The sequence below is a fragment of the Cervus elaphus genome, chromosome 28, assembly GCF_910594005.1.
Source record: "Cervus elaphus chromosome 28, mCerEla1.1, whole genome shotgun sequence".
In the NCBI taxonomy this organism is placed as follows: domain Eukaryota; kingdom Metazoa; phylum Chordata; class Mammalia; order Artiodactyla; family Cervidae; genus Cervus; species Cervus elaphus.
In genome coordinates, this window is record NC_057842.1 from 63,663,067 (window position 1) to 63,685,292 (window position 22,226).

Consider the following 22,226-nt stretch of genomic DNA (forward strand, 5'->3'; position numbering starts at 1 on the left):
AAGGTCTTTTCCAATGGGTCAGTTCTTCGCATCAGGTGGCCAAAGTGTTGGAGTTTCAGCTTCAACATCAGTCCTTCCAATGAACACTCAGGACTGATCTCCTTCAGGATGGACTGGTTGGATTTCCTCAGTCCAAGGGACTCTCAAGAGCCTTCTCTAACACCACAGTTCAAAAGCATCATTTTTCGGTGCTCAACTTTCTTCACAGTCCAACTCTTACATCCATACATGGCCACTGGAAAAACCATAGCCTTGACTACATGGACCTTTGTTGACAAAGTAATGACTCTGCTTTTTAATATCTGTGTAGGTTGGTCATAACTTTTCTTTCAAGGAGTAAGTGTTTTTTTCATGGCTGCAGTCACCATCTGCAGTGGTTTTGGAGCCCCCAAGAATAAAGTCTGCCACTGTTTCCACTGTTTCCCCATCTATTTGCCATGAAGTGATGGGACCAGATGCCATGATCTTAGTTTTCTGAATGTTGAGCTTTAAGCCAACTTTTTCACTCTCCTCTTTCACTTTCATCAAGAGGCTCTTTAGTACTTTTTCACTTTCTGCCATAAGGGTGGTGTCATCTGCACATCTGTTTTTGTTTTTGTTTTGTTTTTTAGTGTTTTCACTTTATGGGAGCAATGTCTTCTTTTTTTAAGAGAGTGTCTTTTGTAGGATCATTTTGCTATTTCACATTGTGAACATTTATTTAGAAATGTTCTAGATAGAGCCTGCACAATGCAGTGGAATTCGATGGCTCATGAAGACTTTGTTCTAAACAACACCTTTCATCAACTTCACACAAACAGAGGAAAAAGACAATTCATCAGATTCTGACTATATGTCCACGTACAATTCATAAAGGAGTTTGGACATTGCTGTGGCTCTTATGGCTCAGACTTGTCCTAGAGAGTTGCACAGACTGGATGATAGACAGTTAGGCTGTATAGTCTCTAAGAGCCTTCCATCTCTGAACTTGAGCCTTTTCTGCTCTCTGACGGCTTAAGCTTTCTTGGGTATCAAGTGTAGGAGAAACCTCCTCATGCTCAGACACACTCACACACAAAGCTTGAATACCAGCTTGTCTGATGGCTAAAACACTTTCAATGAAGTAAATGAGAAATAAAGGACATAAGATGCAAAGACCCGAGTCTCTCAGAACATGGGCTATGGAACCTTTTCATTTTTGCTGGTGTGGAAAGTTTAGAAACTGGAGGGCACTTAGTCTCTGATGAAGCAGGAAGAGTAAAGGGACACCCCCGGAAAAGAAATGAGGAAAGTGGGGAACCTCACAACTCTGAGTCCAGCTGTTTACCCTCCTTTCTGCTGAATGGGCTGTGTGGCCAGAAGAGCGGATGCTTTGGTCTCATGATTCAGGACTTCAGCAACACGTGAAACATGAACTTTCAGATGCTCAAGCTGGTTTTAGAAAAGGCAGATGAACCAGAGATCAAATTGCCAACATCCACTGGATCAGGTATTTTTGACTTATCTGAGGCCTAATGGAGGACTTACTGGAGACTCAGTGGAGGGGCAAGAAGGGATTCATAGGAGGAGACACGTGGAGACCGTTAAGCCTCTCCAAAGAATGTAGAAACCTGCTCTCCTGGTGACTGGGATTCAGAAGCCATAGCAGCAGGGGCTCGAGTTTCACTTGGATAAAGACATGCGGGCTCTGAAATGGGAGGCCTGGAGACTACTATTCGATGGTTTTTACTTCTCAGCAGAGACCACAACATCCCTGGCTGCAGCCCAGATATTGGAATGGCTTGTTCACTCATCCATTTCCTCATTTCTCAGACAAGAGATCTGAGATCAAAAGACTGAGCTCATTGACAAAGGATGAGATGTGTGGATGGCATCACCAACCCAATGGACATGAATTTGAGCAAATTCCAGGAGGCAGCGAAGGACAGGGAAGCTTGGTATGCTGCAGTCCATGAGGTTGCAAAGTTAGACAGGATAGACACAGCTTAGCAACTGAACAACAAGACCTGCTATACAAGAAACACTAATTACACTTGCAATTATACATTAGCATGCATACTGCTACATATAAATTGAAGAGAAGTATTTTTATATAATGATAAAGCCTTTGCTTTCCGTCACAGTAAGTTTCATCCTTCTTGTTAGGGAGGAACCCCTGAGGGATATTATAGACTTGAGGGTATGTCTTCTTCAGTATTTAATGATCATTCCTAGCCCTTCAGATACCCTCTTAATTAAGTACCCAAAGGAAGAATGTCTTCTATGTCATTGAGAAAATTCATTCATTTATCTATTTGACAAACATTTGATGGTTAGCATACACTGGATGGATTGAGTAGCAGATATAATGACTATTTTTGCACCATGAAATACTGGGAAAAAATAGATGACCTGCAATTAGGTCAAACAATTTTACATGTTAGAAAAATGGAGAAAGAGTTCATTTCACACACTTGTTAATAAGAGTCATAACTCAGTTTTCCTTCTTTTCTCTGGTAGAAAGACCTCTGGATATAAATTAGAAAACTGAGCAAAACCCCAGCTTGGTCATTTTCTAAGCATTTGATCTGGGAGAAGTTACTGCTGTAACTTCTGTAAAACTTTCTGTAAAATAGGAACATTATCCTTTTTCCCAGGATTACCATAAGAAAGAAACAAAATAAAATACATGAAACACCCCAGAACAGAGTATGGCCCATTGCAGACATGTAGCTTCATTCAGTAACATTTACCCTGCCTGCTTTAGCACACTCTTCCAGACTGTCAATATATTTCCCAAAAGGTTCACTTTTATTCTGCCACTGATTTATCAAAGAACTTCCCCTGTGTCCTCTGTCTTCCTATCATCTCGAGAATCTCTCGAATAACCAAGTTCCAGCCTGTGACTGAGCAATTCTTTAACCCTTCTGCTATCACAGGTGGTGACAATGGGGATGAAGAAGAAAACTTGTGTGGATGAGATATTTAGGAGATAGAATTCATCTTGGCCAATCACAAGATATGGGAGTGGAGGTTCCAGGATGACTCAATGGGTGATGGGAAGCTTGGAGCTTCTTTTTAAAATTATTTTGTGTTTTAGAAGGAAAGAAACATAAGTGCACTTCTGAATGCCTTGGTTTTGAGGACCTGTGTGGGGCATCCAGGGAGAGTTCTGTGCATGATGCTGCATTCAAGAGGTCATCAGGAGGACAGAGCCTCTGCTTGGTGCTTAGGGTGTATATGACTGGAAAAATGTCTGAAACAGAACCCCATGAAAGGCCAACATTTGAGGGTATTCTCTAAGAAAATGCTAAAAGCAGATTTCAAATGAGCGGTCTGAGAGATAAGGATAGATTGTGCTCAGTCGCTCGGTCGTGTCTGACCCTTTGCGACCCCATGGAATGTAGCCCACTGGGCTCCTCTGTCCATGGGATTATCCCAGCAAGAATACTGGTGGGTTGCCATTTCCTCCTCCAGGGATCAAATCTGCCTCTCCTGCAGCTCCTGCATTGGCAGGCAAATTCTTTACCACTGAGCCACCTGGGAAGCCCAAGAAAAGGCTACTAGTCACAAAAATATTTTGGTGACCAAATTGCTGTGAAGGTTTTTTATATGTCTTGTCTGGAACTTCACTTACTAGCATGAGAGGTTGTTAACACTTCAGAATCTCAGATTCTCCAGAACAACTGAATCAAGATCTACATTTAACAAGATCCCCTGATCAATTGATCTTCCCAGGTGGCTCAGCAGTAAAGAATCTGCCTGCAATGTGAGAGACCTGGCTTCTATCCCTGGATCGGGAAGATCCTCTGGAGAAGGGCATGGCAACCCACTCCAGTATTCTTGCCTGGAGAATCCCGTGGACAGAGGAGCCTGGTGGGCTGCCGTCCACAGGGCTGCAGAGTCAGACACGACTGAGTGACGGCACAGCACACCTCTGGTCAGTACGCACATGTTAGATTCTGAGAGGTGTTGCTCTAGAACCTAGACTGTATTTCCCCCAGGAAGAATGACTTATAATCAGGGGCCAGTCAAAACTATATATAGATGCTCTCCAAGTACTGACGGTTGTCTTTCTAAAACCACATGTTCTAATAAAAGCTAGATGTGCAGATGGTGCATTTTCCTCAGCCGAGCTCTAAAACCAAAATCTTTTCCCCCAACCCACCTTCCTGATAATCCTGCAATGACTTTATTCCCAGATTAGCTCTAGTAAGATACAGAGATGACAGATAGTAGAAGAAAGGAAGAGTTTCAATAAAAACAAAAAGCTAGAACCTCTAGCAATTTCTAAGGGGACTATGCTTTATGATAAGGAGCGAAATATACAAGAATCAGGCTCTACCATAGTGACCATTCCTACCACGTACAAAGGTCAGAGGCAGTATCAGCTGAGAAGGGCTCTGCAAGGGTCTGCAGAACCTGTGTGGGAACCGGTACAAGGAAGATTACGGAAGGTGGCAGAGCTGTCAGCCAAAAACAGCCCTGGCTTCTGAGCATCAGTACTAACAAGGGTCTCTTCAAAGGCTGATAAAAACATGGCTTGTGATGTGTAAAGGCGATGCTCTTTACGTAAACGAGCACGTGTAAGTCAGATGGTGATAGGCTGCCTGTAAGTTTAAGCTAATTTATGAATTGCTGTTGTTATTTAGTTGCTAACTATTTAAGTTATTAAGTTGCTAAGTGTCCAACTCTTTTGCAATCCTGTGGACTGTAGCTTGCCAGGCTCCTTCTGTCCATGGAATTTTCCAGGCAAGAATACTGGAGTGGGTTGCCATTTCCTTCTCCAGGATCTTACAGACCAAGGGATGGAATCCATGTCTCCTACCATTGGCAGGCAGGTTCTTTACCACTGAGCCATCAAGGAAGCCCCCAATATTATGAATTAACAGATCCCCAGATTGGTCCAGGGACATACCCTGAGGCCATTGAAAATGGTAGGTTTTTTATCATTGATTTGCCTGCTTTTATTTTTGCTCCTTTTTAACTTCTACCCCAGCTACCTCCACTTTAATATTTACTATTTCAAGTGTCGGTTATTTTGTTTCCATTCTGAACCTATATAATCATGTGGGTGATCAAAATTCCTCTATAAATGTTCACAAGATTTTCTTAAAGTGACAATACACTTATCACAGACTTTGCTCACAGTCACATGTAGGAGTTCAAGCAGCCAGGGAAGAAACCAATGTATACTGGTCCCATTCCCAAAGTAAGACACTTTAAAGAAAGAGTTTTCTAATTTTAGTGTGCATAAAAATCACTGAAGATATTCTTCAAGAAAAATTGTTCCCGAGATTCTACCATCAAAGATTTTTATTTCATAGTCATGGTAGTAGAGGCTTGGAATATGAATATTTAGTGAGTAGTCTTCCAAATAAAGTGATTCTGATGTTGGTGGTCCATGCACTATACATTAAGAAAGGCATATAAGAGACTTCCCTGGTGGTGCAGGGATAAGGATCCTCCTTTCAATGCAGGGTACACAGGTTCAATCCCTGGTCTGGGAAGATTCCACATGCTGCGGAGCAGCTAAGCCTGTATGCCACAGCTATTGAGACTGTGCTCTGGAGCCTGTGAGCTGCCACGGCTGAGCCCGCGGACCCAGAACCTGTGCTCCGCGACAAGAGGAGCCCCTAGGATGAGAAGCCCACACAGAGCAATGAAGACCCAGCACAGAAAGAAAGAACGAGACTCATCGTGTACGGAATGTTGGACGGGAGGGAGCTCTTTTTGCTCAAGAAGCATCAAACACCTTCTTAATTTAACACTCTTGGGGAAGTGAGGCAGCTTGCAGTGATAAGCACCCGGGCAGTCAGGCTGATGGTGAGGAACGGAGCAGCAGTCAATGAGGACCAGTCATGTGGGATGGGACAGCAGAAACAAGCCTGGTGGGGGAGAAGGATGCCCACACAACTGTCGTAAAAGGGCACGGGTGCCCGAGGCAGGCCCAGCTCACCTCCTAGGTCTGCCCCTGGCCAGGTCCTTGAAGCAAGATAGCTCTTTCTTGGGGATATGATTCCCACTGGCAGCTGAAGGTTGTGATCGCTGTGGGTGAGGGAGAAGGGTTTGTGTGTACCAGATGTTCTGTATTTTAATTCCTGCAGTTATACTCAGAAGGAGCAAATCAGCCTTTACCTATCCCCGAGCTAATCCTGTCTCTGACACATTGGATACAGCACCCGGAATCTGTAGCACATTTGATAATGTTATGACTCCTGCTTAGTGCTTTACAATAACACCCATTGTGTGAGTGTCTGTCATTCAAGTAAGACAAGTCAGACAATCCCATTTATATTTGGGCAAAATATATTTCATGTGTGTGCATTTAAAATTTATTGATAAGGTGAACCTATACTTTTTTTTTTTTTTAATTTTTTTATTAGTTGGAGGCTAATTACTTCACAACATTTCAGTGGGTTTTGTCATACATTGATATGAATCAGCCATAGATTTACACTTATTCCCCATCCCGATCCCCCCTCCCACCTCCCTCTTCACCCGACTCCTCTGGGTCTTCCCAGTGCACCAGGCCCGAGCACTTGTCTCATGCATCCCACCTGGGCTGGTGATCTGTTTCACCATAGATAGTATACATGCTGTTCTTTTGAAACATCCCACCCTCACATTCTCCCACAGAGTTCAAAAGTCTGTTCTGTATTTCTGTGTCTCTTTTTCTGTTTTGCATATAGGGTTATCATTACCATCTTTCTAAATTCCATATATATGTGTTAGTATGCTGTAATGTTCTTTATCTTTCTGGCTTACTTCACTCTGTATAATGGGCTCCAGTTTCATCCATCTCATTAGGACTGATTCAAATGAATTCTTTTTGACAGCTGAGTAATATTCCATGGTGTATATGTACCACAGCTTCCTTATCCATTCATCTGCTGATGGGCATCTAGGTTGCTTCCATGTCCTGGCTATTATAAACAGTGCTGCAATGAACATTGGGGTGCACGTGTCTCTTTCAGATCTGGTTTCCTCAGTGTGTATGCCCAAAAGTGGGATTGCTGGGTCATATGGCAGTTCTATTTCCAGTTTTTTAAGGAATCTCCACACTGTTTTCCATGAGATCACAACAGACAACACTGAAATACAAAGGATCATAAGAGACTACTACCAGCAGCTCTATGCCAATAAAATGGACAACTTGGATGAAATGGACAAATTCTTAGAAAAGTATAACCTTCCAAAACTGAACCAGGAAGAAATAGAAGATCTTAACAGACCCATCACAGGCAAGGAAATCGAAAGTGTAATCAAAAATCTTCCAGCAAACAAAAGCCCAGGACCAGATGGCTTCACAGCTGAATTCTACCAAAAATTTAGAGAAGAGCTAACACCTACCTTACTCAAACTCTTCCAGAAAATTGCAGAAGAAGGTAAACTTCCAAACTCATTCTATGAACCTATACTTTTAAGTGTGCATGCTGCTGCTGCATCGCTTCAATCATGTCCGACTCTGTGCGACCCCATAGACAGCAGCCCACCAGGCTCCCCCGTCCCTGGGATTCTCCAGGCAAGAACACTGGAGTGGGTTGCCATCTCCTTCTCCGATGCAAGAAAGTGAAAAGGGAAAATGAAGTTGCTCAGTCGTGTCTGACTCTGAGTGACCCCATGGACTGCAGCCTACCAGGCTCCTCCGTCCATGGGATTTTCCAGGCAAGAGTACTGGGTTGCCAATTGCCTTCTCCCTTAAGCATGCATATGTGCGTGCTAAGTCACTTCAGTTGTGTCTGATTCTTTGCAACCTCATGGACTGTAACCCATCCGGCTCCTCTGTCCATGGAATCTTCCAGACAAGAATACTGGAGTGGGTTGCCATGCCCTCCTCCAGGGGATCTTCCCAACTCAGGGATAAAAACCATGTCTCCTGCATTGCAGGTGGATTCTTTACTGCTGAACCACCCGGGAAGCCCACTTGAAAATATACCCTCTAGCAATAGAGTTTATATACATGTATTATATCCAAGAAATATCGTCCATGTGCAAAGTGCAGTGCTTTAGTTACTCTCTTCCTCTGGGCCTTACAACACAGTGAGAGAATGACAACAGTTCCTGGCAAAATTGGGCAAGGGCCATGGGGCACAGATTGAATACAAGGGGCAAAGAAGGGAGAACTCAGGAGAGCCTCATGGAGGAGTTGTCTTTCAAGTTAAACTATGAAGATGGTTACAGTTTCAGCAAACAGATGGTGGAAGGTGAGGCAGGCATTTCAAGGGGACGAAGTCACACAGATGGGGAAATACTGGGCAAATTCAGCAGCAGGGAGTGGTGGGAACACATATAACTTTTCAGGGACCAATAGACACGCGAAGGTGTAAGTGTAAATATGGCCCGTGTTTTACAGAATCTGAAATGCCAGGCTGAGCAGTCATTCCATACTTCCAGGAGATTTTTTTTTGAAGGAGCAGGGGGAATACTAGCGTGAACTCTGCATTCAGAACATTACTCCGGCCACAGTATGGAAGATGAGGCACAGACAGAGACCAGGAGCAGGGAGACTCATTCGGAGGCCACAGCCATGGACCAGAAAGAGGTGATGAAGTTGAACCAAGAAGGGAAGGGCCAAGGGGAGTGGCACATGAGACAGTGCAAAGGTGACATCGGGTACAGTAAATCCCCACGTACAAACCTTCAAGTTTCCAACTTCCGAAGACACAAAGCCACCTTCCATCACAGCAAGCCTGAGTGAAATTGGGGCTCGCCCTCCACCTCCTATTGCTGACGGGCTTTCACGTCTACCATCTCCCACCTCGTCTCCCTTCTCCAGTCAGTACCTGCTTGCCCATTCACTCGATGTCAGCCCCTGTATGCCAGCGGCTGTACTGTACGCCTGTACTTCTCAAGGTACTGTACTGTGAGATCACAAATGTTTACTATTTGTCATTCGTTTTTAATGTATCACTTGTGTGAAAGGCATTATAAGCCTTTTACAGCGCAGTACTATATAGCTGATTGTGTTAACTGGGTACCGAGGCTAACTTTTGGACTTATGAACACATTGGACTTGTGAACGTGCTCTCAGAACAGAACTTGATCATGTGGAGGGGACTTACTATATTAAACCTTCAGGTCCTAGCTGTACATGCATTTGTGATTAAATGGATTGATGTGGTGGCTGCAACAAAAGTAGGTTCAGTGTGAGGAAGGGAAGCGATTAGAGGCAAGAAGAAAGGCCAGATGACCGAAGTCTAGTGCAGCAGGCACGGCCAGTGTCCTTAGGACTCACCTCTCCGAGCGCTGGGCAAGGATGGCGTCTTTGTGATGGCACCTGCCCTTTGCTGCCTGACGGCTCCTTCCACTGCCCACAGGTCCTGGGGAGGTAAGACTGTGTGTGGCCCCAAGCAAGGCCAGGCTGGAGCTGGTGCCAAAAGAACCTGCAGAAAGTTTCCTCACTCCTCAGGAGACACACTGAGACCCGTTCCACACTGTCTCCAGAGGTCCCAGTGGGGTCAAGCCCCAGTCACCCAGTGGCCACCGCTTAGTCCACTTCCTTCCCTGGCTTCCTTTCCTTCCCTCCGGCACTTGCTCCCTCTACTCAGGGCTTCCAGGATCACCTCCCAAACACATGTTTAAGAGTACTGAATTCTTCCTAGAATCAAAGTTGGAGATAGCATCATTTCAAGTGACAAAGGGAATCTGACAAATGGCTGAAAATGAGATTAAAGTCATTAGAGATGAGCAGACATTAATGCCGAAGGACGTAGATTAGACCAGAGGAAAGAATGGGGGAGAGATGGGAGAGACTAAACTAGAAGCAGGGATGCAGCCGAGGGGACAGAACATCAGAGGGGTGGGCAGAAGCTTGCAGAAGAAAGCAGAGAGGATGCTCTAAAGATCACATCAGTTTCCACAGAGGGGAGGATGCTGAATAAAGACAGTTGAACCAGACCCTGGTCTGGTGGAATGAGGTCTTTTCTCATTGAAGCTTTTCTCTCCACTCACCCCTCACTCTCAGGACACAGCATAGCTAGATTGTGGCTTGATTGATTTTGGTTAAATTAATGTTTTTAAAGTGGAAGAGCCACACTTAGGGTGAGTTTTAGTCCCTGTAAAAATGATGTGAGCCACTTAACGTTTCTTCTGCTCCAAATGTCTTTCTCTACCTCCTTCACCTAGGAAACTCTGTTCATCCTTCAGGAGGCAGCTGAGGCTTCATGGGGTCCAAGAAACCACCCACTTTAAGTACCATGGGGTCTCCAATTATAATTGCCTCTCTCCATACCTACTCATTTGTCCACATTTTCTTCTAGATAGTGATTTTCCTTCATCTGTCTGTGAACTCTGTGCTTAGAACATAGTTCGTGCCTAATAAATGATTGCCGAGCTCTTAAAGTAGCTGCTCTTAGAGCGGTAACCAGCTCTGCTCTTCCATGTATGATCTTGCTCGGTTCCCAAAGCAGCACTGTCCGATGGATGCTGTTATTATCCCTGATTTACTGATGAGGAAACTAAGTTTAGAGAACCAGAGAGCTCAGAGTCATTCAGCCGAATACTGGCAGAGCATGAATTGAAACCTAGGCAAGGGTCTTTGGATTCAGATCCAGTTCCTCAGTTATTAAGCTTTTTCCTTTCCCTCATTTACTTTCTCTAGACTGAGTGATGTATTTAAACATAATGCAATTTTTATCTAGCTTTCCCTTAAAAAGAAAACACACCAGTGACCTTAAGGCAAAGCCCTTCTTAACACAAGCACACTCAAGCTATCGAAGCAGGTGCTTCGCAAGCAGCTACGAGTGAATCAGAGGACCGCCTCCTACGTGACGATGGCGTCCCCAGGGACAAGGTCGAACTCATCCCCAAAAGGCACAGAGGGTTCCACAAGGCACTGTCTAGGATTGAAATTTCTACCGCTGCCTCAGGAAAAAAGCCTCACAAAGATGGTCTTCGGAGCAGTGTTTTTCAATCCAGAGGCTGTGCTGCCTGATTTGCAATCCAATCCATCCTCACCTCATTGACCAGCCAAGCTATTTCCAAATGAAAGCTCTTGGAGTTATAGGTGAAACTGAGTAAAGAAATATAAGACTGTTACACCTGCCAGTCAATCTGTGTTGGCTATCAGGCATCTAATTATCAACAGTCTAGGTGCCTGTACTCAAAGAGGTCAAATTTATGTTTTCCTTATGACAAGACTAGGACCAAGATTGCATTATTTTGTGTTTCTGCTTAACATTCATTAAGAGCATTAAATAATGATCCCCTTTCTGATCTGGATTTTGTCACTGCCTTACTGACTAAGCTGGCTAAGCTAATCATAGCCTCAATTTCATCTTCTTTAAGGTGGGAGATATACCTGCGTGTCCTTCCTCTCAGCTGTACCAAAACCAGAGCAAGAATTTATACTATTTCTGTGGAAAATGTACATCGTTCTTATCTGATAATCCTGTTTCTGCCTTCTTTTGAGGATTTGCTCTCCCTTAACCTGAAAATACATTTATATCAAAGTTGTTTATCTTTGGAAATAAATACATTTAAAATATTTAAGCATTTATGTAAAATATTTATCTTTAGAAAATATTTCAAGGCACAGTTCATAAGTATGCTCCATGGACTATTCCACTTATAAAAGTTTGTCAATAAATTTACTCTATACATTTTATATAGCTGACTTCATTAGAAAATGAGACATTCCACATAGTGTATGAATTTCCCACAAAATTGAAATAGTGCCAACATTAAAATGTTGGCCGTGTTGATGACAATGTCTCTAAAACATATCATACCACTCTGCCAATTGAAACCAGGAGTTTGAATACATTCGCTATCTTTCCACAGGCTATGACGACCTCTCCTGTTCTCTGTAATAAAATCTACAGATGCTCAGGTCAGTTGGCATGCCACAGGAAGTCCCGCTGACCCAAAGATGGGTGATCATGCCAATCAGACCTAAGCAGGAGCAGGAAGTGGAGAGTGCCCTGGATTCCCTGCAAACACATACATTCCGTAGTATAAGAGGTAAGCTTCCCAAATGTCTAGGGTGCGCCACAGTGGTGATGCCTGGAGAAGTTCAGTGGTCTTGGACAAGCCCGGACATCTCAAAACCGAAAGAACAAGCTGTTGCACCTTACATCTTCTCCTACTAATTTTGACGCTTATAATTTGGTGTGCTTCTTTGGATTTCAGAGGCAATATATACTTCATTTAGGATTACTCTCCAGTTCATTAATGGGTGACTTGAAAAGCTGTCAGTTTCAAGTAGTGCCCAGAGCTGAGCAGAGCTTGGCAACAGGCCCAAGCTTCCCTCTCAGTGTGACCCAGCAGGTCCCAGCTTCCTAGAGCCGACCACAGCCGACGGGGAGCTGCCGTGTGGAACCTCTGGAAAACGTGATAGGTCAGCTGCTGGGTAGACTCTAAGGTTCTGGAACAATACCATTTCCTTGGGGACAAAGAACTATTGTGAAACAGTTCCACAGTAGATTCTGAACATCTGAACCACCCATGTGAGTAGGTATCTTTTTGAGCTAGGTGTTGTTCACTTGAAGGATCTATTTGAGATCAGGTCCAAGTGGGCAAAACACAGGTGACTGGCATTAGCAGGTGACCCAGACTCACACGTGACTGCCTCTGTTTCCATAACATTCTTCTCTCAGATGACGTGTAGGTCCCCTTATTTCCTGCGACAGCTGACTGAGGAGGAATGATGCCTATGGTTTACTGGTAGGCTGATATGATATCTTGCTACTGGGCAGAATCAAACTGCTGGTCAGGTACGGCTTATTCCACTGTCTACTGTAGCAGCATAACAAATCATTCCAAAAATCTCGTCTGAGAAGACACATACACTCCAACGTCCGTAGCAGCACTATTTGCAATAGCCAAGACAGGGAGGCAACTTATACGTGCACTGACAGATGAATGTATGAAGAAGACGTGGTGCATACACACAATGGAACGTTACTCAGCCATAAAAAAGAATGAGATACTGTTCTCTTGAAACATCCCACCCTCGCCTTCTCCCACAGAGTCCAAAAGTCTGTTCTGTACATCTGTGTCTTTTTTTTCTATTTTGCATATATTATCTAGGTTGCAACCAGCCCAGGTTGGATGCATGAGACAAGTGCTTGGGCCTGGTGCACTGGGAAGACCCAGAGGGATCGGGTAGAGAGGGAGGTGGGAGGGGGGATCGGGATGGGGAACACATGTAAATCCATGGCTGATTCATGTCAATGTATGACAAAAACCACTACAATATTATAAAGTAACTAGCTTCCAACTAATAAAAATAAATGAAAAAAAAAAAAAAGAATGAGATAATGCCCTTCGCAGCAACATGGATGGGCCTAGAGATGATCATACTAAGTGGAGTAAGTTAGAAAGAGAAAGGCAAAGAACATGTGGGATCTAAAGTAAGACACCAATGAACTCGCAACAGAAATGGGTGGATTCTTCACTGCTGAGCCTCCTGGGAAGCCCACCTATTTCATACATAGTATCAACAGGGAATGTACATTGATTCCAGTTTCCCGATTCATCCCACTCCCTTTCCCCCTCGGTGTCCACAGTCCACATCCGCATCTCAGCTCCTTTCTTATGCACGGGTGCCTTTACTGTTCTGCTTCCTTCTTCCCATCTCCCCAGAAGGAGGGTCCCAGTGTGCACCAAGGACACGAGGCAATTCTTAGTGGAACATGATAAGGCCACCTGACAGATGGAAGAACCTTTGTTAGAAAGAGCAAAGACTTAAAAACTCCTTCCCAGCTCCCATAACCAGCCTACCCATTTTCTTTCACCAGTACAGTACAAAAAAGCTGGGCTAAGCCTTTCATTTGGAAGATTGTCTCAGCTTTAATGATTGAGTTGGGTCAGATTACGTAAAAAGATGCATCATGGACTACTTAAGCCAGCTCTTTCCTAGACTGTAAAGAAAAGAGAAAAAAAGATTCTTGAAGGGCATTCATTCCCTCGCTCATCTCATTATGACAGGTGAGTAGATAGAAATTATACACAGGAAGTCTCATCAAAGGATAAAGACTGCACATTTGCCAAATGCTTGCAGCTGCTCTCTATCTCAGAAATCTGAGGCAGGACACAGTGGGCAAAATACAGGTCAGGGAGTCAAACACCCCTGAGTTCAAGTTTCACCTGAACTAAATAGCAACTAAGATAGATAATATAATAGCGAATACATATATTTGTAAAAAATTAGAAAGGTGGTGTAATGGAGGGAGACAGTGGCGGGGGGATGGGGTTGTGATTTAGATTAGATCAAGATATCTGGGCTTAGGCTTCCCTGGTAGCTCAGTGGTAGAGAATTCGCCTGCCAGCGTAGGAGACACAGCTTCAATCCCTGATCTGAGAAGACCCCACACGCCGAGGAGCAAGTGAACCCATGAGCCACGACTACTGAGCCTGTGCCCTAGAGCCTGGGGGCCGACACTGTTGGAGCCCAAGTACCTGACAGCCTGTGCTGCAGCCTCGAGAAGCCTGCGGACTGCAGCTAGAGAGCGGCCTGCTCACGCAGCCAGAGAAAAACCCAGCAGCGACAGAGACCCCACACAGCCGGAAATCAATAGACAGCAACAAGAAAGATAGCTGAGCTAAACCCCAAGTAGCAGGAAGGAGGAAGGACTTGAATATAGGCAAGCCTGCAAGAAGCACATTCCAGTCAAAGGGAACTGCACGTCATGAAGCCCTGGGGAGGACCCACAGGACAGTTCTTGTGGTCACAGAATAGTGTCACAGATGATGTTGAGAGGGACCAGGGGCCAGACCCCTGGGGTCTTGAAGGCCATTACAAGGCATTTGGATTTTATTATTGCTGAAATGGGAAGGCACTGGGGGATTTTAAGTAAGGAAGTGCTTTTATCTGTTTTTAAGAATATCACTTATTTCATTTATTTTTAAGACTATCACTCCTGTTACTCTCAGGAGAAAAGATCATAAGGAACCCAGAAAGGAAGAATGGAAACATGATCGAGAGGCTGTTTTCGATTCTTCGGATGTGCAGGGACAGTTTTTGGCTAGGACAGTAGCACTAAAGATGGACAGGCTGGGACAATGATTTGGATCAATTTCAGAGGCTTTGATGTTGCTTTTGGTACTCCCACCAGTTTTAGGAATCACTCCTGGATCCACCTCCAGAGGCAATCCAACCTTCCTCTAAAATTCCATGTGATACAGTGCAGGAAGTCAACCACCTCCTGGAAGCCACCTGTTGACCTCCTGAAGGAATGATCCTGTAAAGATGATACTGACAAACTCATCCAGTAAAACCCAGTCCTAGAACTGACACAGCACAACACTTGGGTCTTTGGAGCAGAAATTCTCACTGGCTTCAGCAAGTTTTTTCTAACTGATAAGTATCCCTGCCACATACACTCCTTGCCTGGGTCTACTCCAGCCACTTGATGCAATTCTTCCTTCATTTGAGGGACATGGTACTTGTGTAAAACAAGATATGTTTTATATATTATAGGGCACATATTCCCGGCTTTAAAACACAAATATATACATATTGCAGTGATCAGTGCAAAGAAATAGAGGGAAACAATAGAATGGAAAAGACTAAAGATCTCTTCAAGAAAATTAGAGCTATCAAGGGAACATTTCATGCAAAGATGGGCAAAATAAAGGACAGAAATGGTATAGACCTAACAAAAGCAGAAGATATTAAGAAGAGGTGGCAAGAATACACAGAAGAACCGTACAAAAAAAGATCTTCATTACCCAGATAATCATGATGGTGTGATCACTCACCTAGAGCCAGACATCCTGGAATGTAAAGCCAAGTGGGCCTTAGGAAGAATCACTACGAACAAAGCTAGTGGATGTGATGGGATTCCAGTTGAGCTATTTCAAATCCTAAAAAATGATGCTGTGAAAGTGGTGCACTCAATATGCCAGCAAATTTGGAAAACTCAGCAGTGGCCACAGAACTGGAAAAGGTCAGTTTTCATTCCAATCCCAAAGAAAAGCAATGCCAAAGAATGCTCAAGCTACCTCACAATTGCACTCATCTCACACACTAGCAAAGTAATGCTTAAAATTCTCCAAGCCAGGCTTCAACAATACGTGAACTTCCAGATGCTCAAGATAGATTTAGAAAAGGCAAAAGAACCAGAGATCTAATTGCCAACATCTGCTGAATGATTGCAAAAGCAAGAGAGATCCAGAAAAACATCTATATCTGCTTTATTGACTATACTAAAGCCTTTGACTCTGTGGATCACAATAAACTGTGGAAAATTCTGAAAGAGATGGGAATACCAGACCACCTGACCTGCCTCTTGAGAAACCTGTATGCAGGTCAGGAAGCAAGAGTTAGAACTGGACATGGACCAACAGGCTGGTTCCAAATTGGGAAAGGAGTACGTCAAGGCTGTATATTGTCACCCTGCTTATTTAACTTATATGCAGAGTACATCATGAGAAATGTTGGGCTGGAAGAAGCACAAGCTGGCATCAAGATTGCCAGGAGAAATATCAATAACCTCAGACATGCAGATGACACCACCCTTATGGCAGAGAGTGAAGAGGAAGTCAAAAGCCTCTTGATGAAAATGAAAGGGGAGAGTGAAAAACTTGGCTTAAAACTCAATATTCAGAAAACTAAGATCATGGCAACTGGTCCCATCACTTCATAGCAGATAGATGGGGAAACAGTGGAAACAGTGATAGACTTTATTTTGGGGGGGGGGGGGCTCCAAAACCACTGCAGATGGTGACTGCAGCCTTGAAATTAAAAGATGCTTGCATCTTGGAAGGAAAGGTATGACCAACCTAGACAGCATATTAAAAGGCAGAGACATTACTTTGCCAACAAAGGTCCGTCTAGTCAAGGCTGTGGTTTTTCCAGTAGTCATGTATGGATGTGATAGTTGGACTATAAAGAAAGCTGAGCACTGAAGAATCGATGCTTTTGAACTGTGGTGTTGGAGAAGACTCTTGAGAGTCCCTTGGACTGCAAGGAGATCCAACCAGTCAATCCTAAAAGAAATCAGTCCTGAATATTCATTGGAAGGACTGACACTGAAGCCGAAGCTCCAATACTTTGACCACCTGATGTGAAGAACTGACTCATTTGAAAGAGCTGACTCATTTAAAAAGACCGTGATGCTGGGAACGATAGAAGGCGGAAGGAGAAGGGGACAACAGAGGATGGGCTGGTTGGATGGCACCACCGACTCAATGGACATGAGTTTGAGTAAGTTCCAGGAGATGGTGATGGACAGGGAGGCCTGGTGTGCTGCAGTCTATGGGGTCGCAAAGAGTCGGACACGACTGAGCGAATGAACTGAATTGAAGTGTACAGACATAGACGCTAACGCTTGGCCATTTGAAAAGCTCATCCCTGGAGTCCTGGCTACTCGGTCAGACTCTCATCTCCTGAAATGTAGCTTAGATTAATCACTGTGATAGACATCACCATATGGGTGTTACTGAGAGCTGTTTTTCATGCTCATTAGAAAAGATACATCTCACTCATCACAATAAAGTTACAAGGCTGCAAAAAAATGAACAACTTATCAGAAGCCTCTGGAATGAATTAAACACACTGATGACTCAGGAATGAGACATAAGTGATCTTGTAGAGAGAAAAGTACTTTGAAATTGTTTAAATACGCTTGTCTAACATGTCACTGAAAGCTGTAATCTTCCATTTTTCATTAACAACTCTATCAATTTTCCCTTTATGTTTTAAATTAACTGTCTTTTTCTCAAACATGGTGCTGTTCAACAGTTGAAGAAAATAGCCCCTGTTTTAAAAAAAAGAGAAATTCTGGATTTAGAAAACTGAATTCATTTTTCATTTGCATTTTTATCAAAGTTTATTCTTGTTAGAAGTTGGCAAGTTCCCTATCATTTGAAATTTCAGAGCAACTGCCCCCAAAATAAATGTACGTGTTCTTTTATAAATTCTTTAATATCTGTGATGCTTGAATTATAACTGTGCCAAGCAGGAGTAAATTATACTGTTTTTATAAACATACATAATATTTATAAAATTCCATAAGTTGACCACGTTTTCATTTAACTGATCTCATGCTTATAGCATTGTTCTCATACTGAACATTTTCCTTCCTACAGCAATACTGCTGGTAGGATAAGCAGAAGGGGAAAATGTGATCCATCTCTAGCAGTCTGTATTGAAGGGAATGCATGTACATCTTTTGAAAGGTTGTAGATCCCTTCACCTCATCCCAGTTAGTTGGTGTAGCACACTGGCTAATGGATAAGGGACATGTTGGAGAAGGAAATGGCAATCGTCTCCAGTATTCTTGCCTAGAGAAGCCCATGGACAGACCCTGGGGTCACAGAGAGTTGGACACAACTAAGTGACTGACGCATACAGAGAAGGAACGGGCAGTGCTCACAGGTCAGAGAATTTCCACATCAACTCACCAGCCAGATACCCGTGTACACGCCTAGTCACTTGGCCGCATCCGGCTCCTTGTGACCCCATGGGCTGTAGCCCGCCAGGCTCCTCTGCCCATGGGATGCTCCAAGCAAAAATGCTGGAGCAGGTTGTCATTTCCTACTCCAGGGAATCCTCCCCACCCAAGAATCGACACTGCATCTCCTGTGTCTCTTGCACTGGCAGGCACATTCTGTGCCACCTGGGAAGCCCAAGCAGCTACGTACCAGTGATCATGTTGGGAAAGATTTCAGAGCTGACCTGTAAGCCCCGCTCTGGCTACTCTGTTCTGTTTTCCACTTCAGATGCTTACAAGCTCATTACAATTCAAGGGATATTCACTGAGCATCAATTCATGCAAGCGCAAAGCTGGGGACTGCAACGCAAAGCTGACTCAACACGCACCGTGCTTTCAAGGAGCTCAGAACGACATGGGGGAGATAAAAGTCATATTCAAATTGCTATACAGTGATGATGTTAGACATTAGGTTGTCTTAATTTTTCACACGATGGAAGCATGGCAGAGTGATTAATTCTGCCTGATTTGGATAGGGAGAGGGGCACAAATTCCACAAACTAACCCTATTTTCATCTAATTGATTTCATCCTTATACCCTTTTTCTGTTACTGAATTTGAAGGGAAAACTTCAAGAAAGATGTGGTGACATTTGAACTGGGCATTAGACAACAAGAACAGGTCTACAACACTCCAAGCCTTTCCTCAGGCTTAAATTAAGGATAAAGATATGGACCTAAAGATATGGATATGGATACTTTGCTGACAAAGGTTTGTATATTCAAAGCTATTGTTTTTCCAGCAGTTGTGTATGGGTGTGAGAGTTGGACTATAAAGAAAGCTAAGCTTCAAAGAATTGATGCCTTTGAATTGTGGTGCTGGAGAAAACTCTTGAGAGTCCCCTGGACTGCAAGGAGACCAAACCAGTCAATCCTAAAGGAAATCAATCCTGAGTATTTATTGGTAGGCTTCCTTGATATCTCAGTTGGTAAAGAATCCGCCTGCAAAGCGGGAGACCCCAGTTCGATTCCTGGGTCAGGAAGATCCGCTGGAGAAGGAATAGGCTACCCACTCGAGTATGCTTGTTCTTCCCTGTGGCTCAGCTGGTAAAGAATCTGCCTGCAATGTGGGAGACCTGGGTTCAATCCCTAGGTTAGGAAGATCCCCTGGAGAAGGGAAAGGGTACCCACCGCAGTATTCTGGCCTGGAGGATTCCATGGGCTGTATAGTCCATGGGGCCGCAAAGAGTAGGACATACCTGAGCAACTTTCACTTTCACTTTTTTCACTATTCATTGGAAGGACTGATGCTGAAACTGAAGCTCCAATCCTTTGACCACTTGATGCAAAGAACTGACTCATTAGAAAAGACTGGGAAAGATTGAAGGCAGGAGGAGAAGGGGATGACAAAGGACGAGATGATGTTGGATGGCATCACCAATTCCATGGCCATGAGTTTGAGCAAGCTCCTGGAGCTGGCAGAGGACAGGGGAGCCGGTGTGCTGCAGTCCGTGGGGCATCAAAGAATCGGACACGACAGAGCAACTGAACACAGCGACAAAAAGATACGGACGTGAACAAGACATGCAGGGAAATACTGGACAAATAATTTGTTTTCTGTCATAGCCTTAGTTTTCTGTGTTTAACAGGTAATGATAAACACGGGGAAGACACCTGGATTCAGATTGTCGGTGATCTGATACACCCTCCCCAGAATCGTAGACTCTGACCCCTTGTAACAGGAAATAATTGAAAAGCTTTAGCAAGGGTTTCATAATCAATTTTAAATGTTTGGAGGTTTATTTTGGCAAGATGCCTTCATGGAACATTGTTCCACTCTCTTCAAGCAAACACAGTTGCAAATTCCAGTCTCATATGATTGCCAAACTGTTGATGGTGATCTAGTTTCTCTCTTTGGGGCACCTGATGGATCTTTTCTTCATCCTTGGTGTTCTGAAATTTTATGATAGACATGTCAGTGTCTTTTTTACTCTTGATGCTAGACTTGGGCTTTCCATTATTGGAAATGTCTTATATTACTATTTAGATAATTTCCTATCCATAGTTTTACCTGCTCTTTCTTCCCAAAATTCCAATTAGTCAGATACTCAAACACCTGATCATCTTTGATTTAATTTTTGATTTTATATTCTGGATAATTTCCTTATTATTACCTGCCACTCCTCCTTTTGATTTTTTATTTGTTGTTTTGAAGGTGGAAGATCATATTCTTAAACCTCTTATGTTCTGATTATTCTTTTTCTGTATCATCTTGTTCTTGTTTCACAGAAGCAACATGTTCTCTTTTATAAAGTCTCTTCCACTCTCTTATTTCTCGGTTCCCTATGAATTCTTCTGTTTAGTTATGTAATTAGTTGCCTTTGTCTTTACCTTTCACGTAGGAAGCTTTCCCAAAATGTTGAATGGTCCTTGTCTGTCAAGTCTTATGTCCAATTAAGGAATGGAAAAGTGAGTCAGACTCTAGGTACATGGACAGAGCTTTTGAATGTCTTTGGAGTGAAGGGCACCAAATCAGACTTCAGTTGAATAACCTTAAAATATCAGTGTCCTCCCAGGACTAAGAGAATTCTCTAGCTTTATCTAGTCTGCAGGTTAATGCTTGGCAGCTGGTGGTCTGGGAGCAAAGCAAGGAGGAGGCTGGATGTCTCACAACTCAGTGAACACCCTCCCTCCACAACCTTGAGTTCATCACTTCACCCCCACCCTCCACTGCGCCTGGAGCTCCTGTGGCCAGAGACTCTGGGGTATTATTTCCTTGAATTTGAACTTCAATCTTGCCTTCCACTCACCCCCAAGTCTCAGTCTTTCTCGGAGTCTGTGCGAAGTGGCAGCTTGCTTGTCTTCATGAACCCTATCTGTAGACATTTAGGAGGAAGTGCCCTCCTAATGCCCTGGTCTACCCAGTCAATTGACATCTCACTGTCCACTTATCATCTTTAAATATTTTTTTTACATTCCTTCTCCACCCTTTCTTTCAAATTCTCTTTATGACATTGTAGCAAATATCAACCCATTCTTTGATAATTGAGTCTCCAAAGCACAAAATAAAACAGCTTAATTTGATCGAGGTGCTTGAAAATGAAGAAGCCAAATTCAGGAACATACCTGTGAGATGAGACAGAGCTGGAAGTGGGGGCAGAGTCATCAAACTGCAGTGGAGGCAAAGGAGGGTGGTTGGAAAGAAGGTTGGTTGGAAACACCTTACAGAGCAGTGCAATTTAAGGAAGCTCAGCTGGGCTGTCAGAAAGGTTCACCAGAATAGTGTCCTATGTTTCCAGGGTACGAGCTTGCCCTGCTACCTCCACTGTGCTCAGCCTCTGCCTGGGATCAGCCCACTGGAAACAACGTTGGAGTGGATGTCAGAAGGTGGCATCTAGGGCCATTGGTTGATAACACTCCCTATAGCTGGAGATCTAGAGGCACAGTCTCATGACCAGAAAAAAAGTGCAAAACACACAGGGAAAATAAATTCTACCACTGCACATAGGATTGGAGAAGTAGTTAAACCAAGTACCTATTGGAGGGATAAACACCTCAAGTATCATTCAGGCCTGAATGCTAAGGTTCACCCAAGGCTCCTCTGGTTTGGGGGTCAGTAAACTACAGACTGTGGGCCAGATTCAGCACGCTGCCTGTCTTACAAATATGGTTTTATTCGAGCACAGCCGCACCCACGCCTTCACTTCTGTGTCATCTGCGGCTGCCCGTACACCGTGACCACAGGGTCGCAGAGCTGTGACAGAGACTGCATGAGCAAGAAGCTGGAGATGTTTATTCTCCACCCTTTCACAGAGCTTGCAGATTGCTGCTCTAATTGAAAGCTCATTGCTGTTTAATTAGAGAAGACTTTGTAAAATACACTCAGACT